Source organism: Mustela lutreola, chromosome 1, assembly GCF_030435805.1.
Source record: "Mustela lutreola isolate mMusLut2 chromosome 1, mMusLut2.pri, whole genome shotgun sequence".
Lineage (NCBI taxonomy): Eukaryota > Metazoa > Chordata > Mammalia > Carnivora > Mustelidae > Mustela > Mustela lutreola.
This window is the reverse complement of record NC_081290.1, coordinates 138,731,192-138,742,589: the sequence shown is the minus strand read 5'-3', so window position 1 is coordinate 138,742,589 and position 11,398 is coordinate 138,731,192.

Here is an 11,398-nt window from a genome sequence, read left to right as displayed (position 1 = left end):
CTGAAGCAAAGAGAGAATAAGCAGCTTGCCTCAGTTCATACAACCTAATAGATGGAGAATTAAGATTTCAATTAAGTTCAGGCATCCTGGCTTCAGAGCTCATGCTCTCATTTGCCTTGCCATACTGCTTCTTATTTCCATTCTGTTGTAGCTAAAAAGTCTGGCAGATTTTAGATTTTATCTTTGGTGCACTGAAATTTTACCAGGATGTGTCTAGTTGTGGGTTTCTTTTTCATAATCAAATTTACTTCGTTTTTGAAGAACCTTTAAAATCTAGGGATTCGTATCTTTCTATAGCCCTAGATCGGTCTTCTAAAATTACATTTTCTCATATTATATTTTTGATTATTTTATTTTTATTTTTTTTAAGATTTGATTTATTTATTTGACAGACAGATCACAAGTAGGCAGAGAGGCAGGCAGAGGGGGGAGGAGGGAAGCAGGCTCCCCACTGAGCAGAAAGCCCAATGATGTGGAACTTGATCCCAAGACCCTGAGATCATGACCTGAACTGAAAGCAGAGGTTTTAACACACTGAGCCACCCAGGTGCCCCATATTTTTGATTATTTTTATCACTCATTTTGGTATCCCAATATTTCCTCCTGGATTTCCTGTTAAGTGGATTATACACTTCAATCTACCTTTCAAATGTCTGAATATTTCCCTGGTTTCTACCTCTTTGTCTTTTCCTCTGTGTTTTGGGAGATTAGCTTACCATCTTGGGACTCAATTTTATTGTTCACCAAACTAATTTATTTTATATCTGTAGTCATACTTTTAATTTTCAGGAGCACTTTTTTGTTCCTGTATTTTTTCTTTTCAATAGCAGTATGATTCTGTTTCTTAAATTCAGTATCTTTTTGTTTCTCTATGTGACTACTAGTTGGGATTTTTTTATAGTTCTTTTCTGACTCTAAATCATCTCTTTTCTTACAAATTATGTGTTTTTCCATCTGCTTATTTATTTTGTTTCTCTTTATATTTGGTGTTTATTTTCTGTCTGATGATCTTTACTTTTATATTCATAATATAAATAAATGCAGTGGTTAGTAAAATGACTGACTTGGGTTTCCCTAACCTGTTTCTCCCTTAAATAGGAGTGAAAGCTAATTATGGACTCTTAAATTAGTGTTTTCTAATTGTGGACTCTTAAATGTGTGTTTTGGGGAAAGTCTCCTGGTAGATTGTGGTTAGGACCCCATATCCTCATACATAATTTAAAAATTAGCAGAAATATCTGAAAAGTAATTTATAACATAAATTTTTATAATGGAAATATTTGAGCATGATTAATCAAGAATAGTATGTATTCATATGCTATACTTCTATTAGAATCACCATGAATTTAACAGCTACAAATGGACCATATTGGTGTTTCAAATACTGTGGGCACTCTTATAGTGGATGCCATAATATTTTGAAATGATGAACAACACTTGTTCATCAAACAGTAGGAGTGCCTGGGTGGCTCAGTTGGTTAAATGTCTGACTCTTGATTTTGGCTCAGGTCATGATCTCCGAGTCATGGGATAGAGCCCCCTGTTGGCTCCACACTCAAGGGGAATTTGCTTTTTTTTTTTTTTTTTTTTTTTTTAATAATTTTTTCAATTTATTTATTTTCAGAAAAACAGTATTCATTATTTTTTCACCATACCCAGTGCTCCATGCAATCTGTGCCCTCTATAATACCCACCACCTGGTACCCCAACCTCCCACCCCCCCGCCACTTCAAAGCCCTCAGATTGTTTTTCAGAGTCCATAGTCTCTCATGATTCACCTCCCCTTCCAATTTATCCCAGCTCCCTTCTCCTCTCTAACACCCCTTGTCCTGCATGATATTTATTATGCTCCACAAATAAGTGAAACTATATGACAATTGACTCTCTCTGCTTGACTTATTTCACTCAGCATAATCTCTTTCAGTCCCGTCCATGTTGTTACAAAAGTTGGGTATTCATCCTTTCTGATGGAGGCAGAATACTCCATCGTGTATATGGACCACATCTTCCTTATCCATTCGTCCGTTGAAGGGCATCTTGGTTCTTTCCATAGTTTGGCGACTGTGGCCATTGCTGCTATAAACATTGGGGTACAGATGGCCCTTCTTTTCACGACATCTGTATCCTTGGGGTAAATACCCAGGAGTGCAATGGCAGGGTAATAGGGAAGCTCTATTTTTAATTTCTTGAGGAATCTCCACACTGTTCTCCAAAGAGGCTGCACCAACTTGCATTCCCACCAACAGTGTAAGAGGGTTCGCCTTTCTCCACATCCTCTCCAACACATGTTGTTTCTTGTTTTTTTTTTTTTTTTTTTAAGATTTTATTTATTTATTTGACAGAGAGAGATCACAAGTAGGCAGAGAGGCAGGCAGAGAGAGAGAGAGGAGGAAACAGGCTCCCTGCTGAGCAGAGAGCCCGATGCGGGACTCGATCCCAGGACCCTGAGATCATGACCTGAGCCGAAGGCAGCGGCTTAACCCACTGAGCCACCCAGGCGCCTATTTCCTGTTTTGTTAATCAGAAGTTATTATCAACAATTATATGCCAATAAGCTTAGCAACCTAGATGAAATGGATGCATTCCTGGAAAAATGTAAACTACCAAAATTGAACCAGGAAGAAATCGACAACCTGAATAGACTGATATCTAATAACGAGATTGAAGCAGTGATCAAAAACCTCCCAAAAAACAAGAGCCCAGGACCTGACGGATTCCCTGGGGAATTCTACCAAACTTTCAAAGAAGAAATAACACCTATTCTCCTGAAGCTGTTACAAAAAATTGAAGCAGAAGGAAAACTTCCAGACTCTTTCTATGAAGCCAGCATTACCCTGGTCCCCAAACCAGGCAAAGACCCTACCAAAAAGGAGAATTTTAGACCAATATCACTGATGAATATGGATGCTAAGATTCTCAACAAGATTCTAGCCAACAGGATCCAACAGCACCTTAAAAAGATTATCCACCATGATCAGGTGGGATTCATCCCTGGGCTGCAAGGATAGTTCAACTTTCGTAAATCAATCAATGTGATACAACAAATTAATATGAGAAGAGAGAAGAACCACATGGTCCTCTCAATTGATGCAGAAAAAGCATTTGACAAAATCCAGCATCCGTTCCTGATTAAAACGCTTCAAAGTTTAGGGATAGAGAGAACATTCCTGAACCTCATTAAATCTATCTATGAAAGACCCTCAGCAAATATCATCCTCAATGGGAAAAAGCTTGCAGCCTTCCTGTTGAGATCAGGAACAAGACAAGGATGCCCACTTTCACCACTCTTGTTCAACATAGTATTAGAAGTCCTAGCAACAGCAATCAGACAACAAAGAGAAATAAAAGGTATCCAAATTGGCAATGAAGTCAAACTCTCTCTCTTTGCAGATGACATGATTCTTTATATGGAAAACCCAAAAGACTCCACCCCCAAACTACTAGAATTCATGCAGCAATTCAGCAACGTGGCAGGATACAAAGTCAATGTGCAGAAATCAGTGGCTTTCTTATACACTAACAATACAGAAAGGGAAATTAGAGAATTGATTCCATTTATTATAGCATCAAGAACCATAAGATACCTGGGAATAAACCTAACCAAAGAGGTAAAGGATCTGTACTCGAGGAACTACAGAACACTCATGAAAGAAATTGAAGAGGACACAAATAGATGGAAGACCATTCCATGCTCTTGGATCAGAAGAATAAACATTGTTAAAATGTCTATACTGCCTAGAGCAATATATACTTTTAATGCCATTCTGATCAAAATTCCACTGGTATTCTTCAAAGAGCTGGAGCAAATAATCCTAAAATTTGTATGGAATCAGAAGAGACCCCGAATCACTAAGGAAATGTTGAAAAACAAAAATAAAACTGGGGGCATCACGTTACCTGATTTCAAGCTTTATTACAAAGCTGTGATCACCAAGAAAGCATGGTACTGGCATAAAAACAGACACATAGACCAGTGGAACAGAGTAGAGAGCCCAGATATGGACCCTCAACTCTATGGTCAATTACTCTTCGACAAAACAGGAAAAAATATACAGTGGAAAAAAGACAGTCTCTTCAATAAATGGTGCTGGGAAAACTGGACAGCTATATGTAGAAGAATGAAACTCAACCATTCTCTTACACCGTACACAAAGATAAACTCAAAATGGATAAAAGACCTCAACGTGAGGCAGGAATCCATAAGAATCCTAGAGGAGAACATAGGCAGTAATCTCTTCGATATCAGCCACAGCAACTTCTTTCAAGATATGTCTCCAATGGAAAAGGAAATAAAAGCGAAAATAAACTTTTGGGACTTCATCAAAATCAAAAGCTTCTGCACAGCAAAGGAAACAGTCAAAAAAACAAAGTGGCAATCCACGGAATGGGAGAAGATATTTGCAAATGACAGTACAGACAAAAGGTTGATATCTAGGATCTATAATGAACTCCTCAAACTCAACACACACGAAACAGGCAAACATATCAAAAAATGGGCAGAAGATATGAACAGACACTTCTCCAGTCAAGACATACAAATGGCTATCAGACACATGAAAAATGGTTCATCATCATTAGCCCTCAGGGAGAGTCAAATTAAAACCACATTGAGATATCACCTTATACCAGTTAGAATGGCCAAAATTAACAAAACAGGGAATTTGCTTTTGATTCTGTCTCTCCCTTTCCCTCTGCCCCTCCCAGTCCACCACGTGCTCTCTTTCAAATAAATCTTAAAAAAAGGATAATATTCTTTGATGTACGTCAGATTGTATAAACTCCATTATATAAAAAAATGTATGAAAAAACTTTGTATTTATAAGTAATATAGGTTTTAATTCTAGGCTTAGAAAATTATAAGTCTATTTGTAATCTACATCAATGTTCAGCAAGGCATCCAAAACATGTACAAGGTACAGGGAAATTCTTCAGAGTTGAAACTATCTATGATTTGTATAGTATTTCTATACCCCAGCATTAAATACCAGTGTCTGTAGAATATTCTAGAATGTTGCTGGTAGAGTGTTGCCACTTTTGGGAACTATGGTGCTATAATTTTCTCTCCTATTTCTCTACCAGTCTTACTCCATTTTATTTCTATAGTCCAGGAATTCTTTATTTTCTATAAAATTATGAATATATATATTTAACATGAGTACATTTTCTGAAATTTCAATGATATCTTGGGAGAAAAGGGATGCAGAAGTGTCCTTCATCCTACTGTCTTGAACTGAAAGTCTTCATCTATTTTCTGTTCTTCCTTAAACTCACCTCTCTCCGCTGCTTCCCCAAGCCTCAAACATGCTCAAGTCTTTTCCATGTTAAAAAAGACTGAAATGGGTTTTGTACTCTCCTCTACCTACTTTTCTATTTCTATATTTTCCTAAAAGGAACAAACTTCTTGAAATGGTAGATTATGTTTACCATCTCTGTCTTTTCTCTTTTATTTTCTCTTTAAAACCTCCCTCTTTTACTGTTACTTTTGCCCTCCATACAGCGGTCCTTCAAAGAACAACCAAAGTCATCTTTTGAAGATGAAGATCAGATCATGTCACTTTGCCTTTTCATTGTACACTGAACTCTGATTATACTTAGAATGAAATCCCTACTCCATGTCCTGTCCTGATGAGTCAGCCCTGGCCTAACTCTTCAACTTCAGCTCATGTCACTCTACTTAATTCCCTCTGCACCAGTCACAGCCGACTTCTGTCATTTCCTAGAATGTACCAAGCCTTATCCCTGCTTAGGTGCTGTTTTGAGTTTCTTCCGGAAATGCTCTGTCTTTGCCCTTTCCATGGCTGCTCCATTCTTCAGGTCTTATCTGAAATGTCATTTCCTTGGAGGTATCTTTCCCAATAATCCCATCTCATTTTTTATAAAAGATTTTATTTATTGAATGAGAGAGAGTGAGAAAGAGAGCATGAACAGGGAAATGGAAAGGGAGAAGCAGACTACCCTGCTGTCCAGGGCTCTTAGGACTCTGCTGCTATTAGGTTTGATATGCAGCAGTGGAAGTAACCAAATCACTGTGGTGGAGGCGTCTGCATTCTGTTGGGCACCTGCATAGCTCCGTCATTGCTACTGTAACTACTTTGTACATGGTCCATTGTGCAATCTGTAGAAGGCAGAAGACAGAGACTGGCTGCTATCTACTGGATGTATCATCCTGTCTACTTAGTTGTTTAGGCTCCTGACTAGGGAATAATCTTTTTTTTTTTTTTTTTTTTTTGGAATTTATTCTTTTCTATTATTTTTTAAAATTTTTTTAATTTTTTATATACATATATTTTTATCCCCAGGGGGTACAGGTCTGTGAATTGCCAGGTTTACAGACTTCACAGTACTCACCAAAGCACATACTCTCCCCAATGTCCATAACCTCACCCCCCTTCTCTCAACCCCCCTCCCCCCAGCAACCCTCAGTTTGATTTGTGAGATTAAGAGTCACTTATAGTTTGTCTCCCTCCCAATCCCATCTTGTTTCATTTATTCTTCTCCTACCCACTTAAGCCCCCATGTTGCATCTCCACTTCCTCATATCAGGGAGATCATATGATAGTTGTCTTTCTACACTTGACTTATTTCGCTAAGCATGATACGCTCTAGTTCCATCCATGTTGTCGCAAATGGCAAGATTTCATTTCTTTTGATGGCTGCATAGTATTCCATTGTGTATATATACCACATCTTCTTGATCCATTCATCTATTGATGGACATCTAGGTTCTTTCCATAGTGTGGCTATTGTGGACATTGCTGCTATAAACATTCGGGTGTACGTGCCCCTTTGGATCACTACGTTTGTATCTTTAGGGTAAATACCCAGTAGTGCAATTGCTGGGTCATAGGGCAGTTCTATTTTCAACATTTTGAGGAACCTCCATGCTGTTTTCCAGAGTGGTTGCAACAGCTTGCATTCCCACCAACAGTGTAGGAGGGTTCCCCTTTCTCTTCATCCTCGCCAGCATCTGTCATTTCCTGACTTGTTGATTTTAGCCATTCTGACTGGTGTGAGGTGATATCTCATTGTGGTTTTGATTTGTGTTTCCCTGAGGATATGGAGCACTTTATCATGTGTCTGTTGGCCATCTGGATGTCTTCTTTGCAGAAATGTCTGTTCATGTCCTCTGCCCATTTCTTGATTGGATTATTTGTTCTTTGGGTGTTGAGTTTGCTAAGTTCTTTATAGATTTTGGACACTAGTCCTTTATCTGATATGTCGTTTGCAAATATCTTCTCCCATTCTGTCAGTTGTCTTTTGATTTTGTTAACTGTTTCCTTTGCTGTGCAAAAGCTTTTGATTTTGATGAAATCCCAATAGTTCATTTTTGCCCTTGCTTCCCTTGCCTTTGGCGATGTTCCTAGGAAGATGTTGCTGCGGCTGAGGTCGAAGAGGTTGCTGCCTGTGTTCTCCTCAAGGATTTTGATGGATTCCTTTCTCACATTGAGGTCCTTCATCCATTTTGAGTCTATTTTTGTGTGTGGTTTAGGAAATGGTCCAATTTCATTTTTCTGCATGTGGCTGTCCAATTTTCCCAACACCATTTATTAAAGAGGCTGTCTTTTTTCCATTGGACATTCTTTCCTGATTTGTTGAAGATTAGTTGACCATAGAGTTGAGGGTCTATTTCTGGGCTCTCTATTCTGTTCCATTGATCTATGTGTCTTTTTTTGTGCCAGTACCATGCTGTTTTAATGATGACAGCTTTGTAATAGAGCTTGAAGTCCGGAATTGTGATGCCACCAACTTTGGCTTTCTTTTTCAACATCCCTTTGGCTATTCGAGGTCTTTTCTGGTTCCATATAAATTTTAGAATTATTTGTTCCATTCCTTTGAAAAAGATGGATGGTACTTTGATAGGAATTGCATTAAATGTGTAGATTGCTTCAGGTAGCATAGACATTTTCACAATATTTATTCTTCCAATCCAGGAGCATGGAACATTTTTCCATTTCTTTGTGTCTTCCTCAATTTCTTTCATGAGTACTTTATACTTTTCTGAGTATAGATACTTAGCCTCTTTGGTTAGGTTTATTCCTAGGTATCTTATGGTTTTGGGTGCAATTGTAAATGGGATGGACTCCTTAATTTCTCTTTCTTCTGTCTTGTTGTTGGTGTAGAGAAATGCAACTGATTTCTGTGCATTGATTTTATATCCTGACACTTTACTGAATTCCTGTATAAGTTCTAGCAGTTTTGGAGTGGAGTCTTTTGGGTTTTCCACATATAGTATCATGTCATCTGCAAAGAGTGATAATTTGACTTCTTCTTTGCCAATTTGGATGCCTTTAATTTCCTTTTGTTGTCTGATTGCTGAGGCTAGGACTTCTAGTACCATGTTGAATAGCAGTGGTGATAATGAACATCCCTGCCGTGTTCCTGACCTTAGCGGAAAAGCTTTCAGTTTTTCTCCATTGAGAATGATATTTGCGGTGGGTTTTTCATAGATGGCTTTGATGATATTGAGGTATGTGCCCTCTATCCCTACACTTTGAAGAGTTTGATCAGGAAGGGATGCTGTACTTTGTCAAATGTTTTTTTAGCATCTATTGAGAATATCATATGGTTCTTGTTCTTTCTTTTATTGATGTGTTGTATCACATTGACTGATTTGCAGATGTTGAACCAACCTTGCAGCCCTGGAATAAATCCCACTTGGTCGTGGTGAATAATCCTTTTAATGTACTGTTGAATCCTATTGGCTAGTATTTTGGTGAGAATTTTCGCATCTGTGTTCATCAAGGATATTGGTCTATAGCTCTCTTTTTTGATGGGATCCTTGTCTGATTTTGGGATCAAGGTGATGCTGGCCTCATAAAATGAGTTTGGAAATTTTCCTTCCATTTCTATTTTTTGGAACAGTTTCAGGAGAATAGGAATTAGTTCTTCTTTAAATGTTTGGTAGAATTCCCCAGGGAAGCCATCTGGCCCTGGGCTTTTGTTTGTTTGGAGATTTTTAATGACTGTTTCAATCTCCTTACTGGTTATAGGTCTGTTTAGGCTTTCTATTTCTTCCTGGTTCAGTTGTGGTAGTTTATATGTTTCTAGGAATGCATCCATTTCTTCCAGATTGTCAAATTTGTTGGGGTAGAGTTGCTCATAGTATGTTCTTATAATAGTTTGTATTTCTTTGGTGTTAGTTGTGATCTCTCCTCTTTCATTCATGATTTTATTTATTTGGGTCCTTTCTCTTTTCTTTTTGATAAGTCTGCCCAGGGGTTTATCAATTTTATTAATTCTTTCAAAGAACCAGCTCCTAGTTTCGTTGATTTGTTCTATTGTTTTTTTGGTTTCTATTTCATTGATTTCTGCTCTGATATTTATGATTTCTTTTCTCCTGCTGGGCTTAGGGTTTCTTTCTTGTTCTTTCTCCAGCTCCTTTAGGTGTAGGGTTAGGTTGTGTACCTGATACCTTTATTTTTTCTTGAGAAAGTCTTGTACCGCTATATATTTTCCTCTCAGGACTGCCTTTGTTGTGTCCCACAGATTTTGGACTGTTGTATTTTCATTATCATTTGTTTCCATGATTTTTTTCAATTCTTCTTTAATTTCCCAGTTGACCCATTCATTCTTTAGAAGGATGCTGTTTAGTCTCCATGTATTTGGGTTCTTTCCAAATTCCTCTTGTGGTTGAGTTCTAGCTTCAGAGCATTGTGGTCTGAAAATATGCAGGGAATGATCCCAATCTTTTGATATGGGTTGAGTCCTGATTTAGGACCGAGGATGTGATCTTTTCTGGAGAATGTTCCATGTGCACTAGAGAAGAATGTGTATTCTGTTGCTTTGGGATGAAATGTTCTGAATATATCTGTGATATCCATCTGGTCCAATGTGTCGTTTAAGGCCTTTATTTCCTTGCTGACCTTTTGCTTGGATGATCTGTCCATTTCAGTGAGGGGAGTGTTAAAGTCCTCTACTATTATTGTATTATTGTTGATGTGTTTCTTTGATTTTGTTATTAATTGGTTTATATAGTTGGGTGCTCCCACGTTGGGGGCATAGATATTTAAAATTGTTAGATCTTCTTGTTGGACAGACCCTTTGAGTATGATATAGTGTCCTTCCTTATCTCTTATTATATTCTTTGGGTTAAAATCTAATTGATCTAAGGATTGCCATTCCTGCTTTCTTCTGATGTCCATTAGCATGGTAAATTCTTTTCCAGCCCCTCAATTTAAATCTGGAGGTGTCTTCGGGCTTAAAATTAGTTTCTTGGAGGCAACATATAGATGGGTTTTGTTTTTTTATCCATTCTGATACCCTGTGTCTTTTGACAGGGGCATTTAGCCCATTAACATTCAGGGTAACTATTGAGAGATATGAATTTAGTGCCATTGTTTTTTGCCCGTCAGGTGTCTGTTACTGTATATGGTCTCTGTTCTTTTCTGATCTACCACTTGTAGGCTCTCTCTTTGCTTAGAGGACCCCTTTCAATATTTCCTGTAGAGCTGGTTTGGTATTTGCAAATTCTTTCAGTTTTTGTTTGTCCTGGAAGCTTTTAATCTCTCTTTCTATTTTCAATGATAGCCTAGCTGGATATAGTATTCTTGGCTGCATGTTTTTCTCGTTTAGTGCTCTGAAAATATCATGCCAGCTCTTTCTGGCCTGCCAGGTCTCTGTGGATAAGTCAGCTGCCAATCTAATATTTTTACCATTGTATGTTACAGACTTCTTTTCCTGGGCTGCTTTCAGGATTTTCTCATTGTCACTAAGGATTGTAAATTTTACTATTAGGTGACGGGGTGGGGGTCTATTCTTACTGATTTTGAGGGGCGTTCTCTGAACCTCCTGAATTTTGATGCTCGTTCCCTTTGCCATGTTGGGGAAATTCTCCCCAATAATTCTCTCCAGTATACCTTCTGCTCCCCTCTCTCTTTCTTCTTCTTCTGGAATCCCAATTATTCTAATGTTGTTTCGTCTTATGGTGTCACTCATCTCTCGAATTCTCCCCTTGTGGTCCAGTAGCTGTTTGTCCCTCTTTTGCTCAGCTTCTTTATTCTCTGTCATTTGGTCTTCTATATCACTAATTCTTTCTTCTGCCTCATTTATCCTAGCAGTGAGAGCCTCTATTTTTGATTGCATCTCATTAATAGCTTTTTTGATTTCAACTTGGTTAGATTTTAATTCTTTTATTTCTCCAGAAAGGGCTTTTATATCTCCCGAGAGGGTTTCTCTAATATCTTCCATGCCTTTTTCGAGCCCGGCTAGAACCTTGAGAAATGTCATTCTGAACTCTAGGTCTGACATATTACCAATGTCTGTATTGATTAGGTCCCTAGCCTTTGGTACTGCCTCTTGTTCTTTTTCTTTGTGGTGAATTTTTCCGCCTTCTCATTTTGTCCAGCTAAGAGTATATGAAGGAGCAAGTAAGATACTCAAAGGGTGACAACAACCCCAG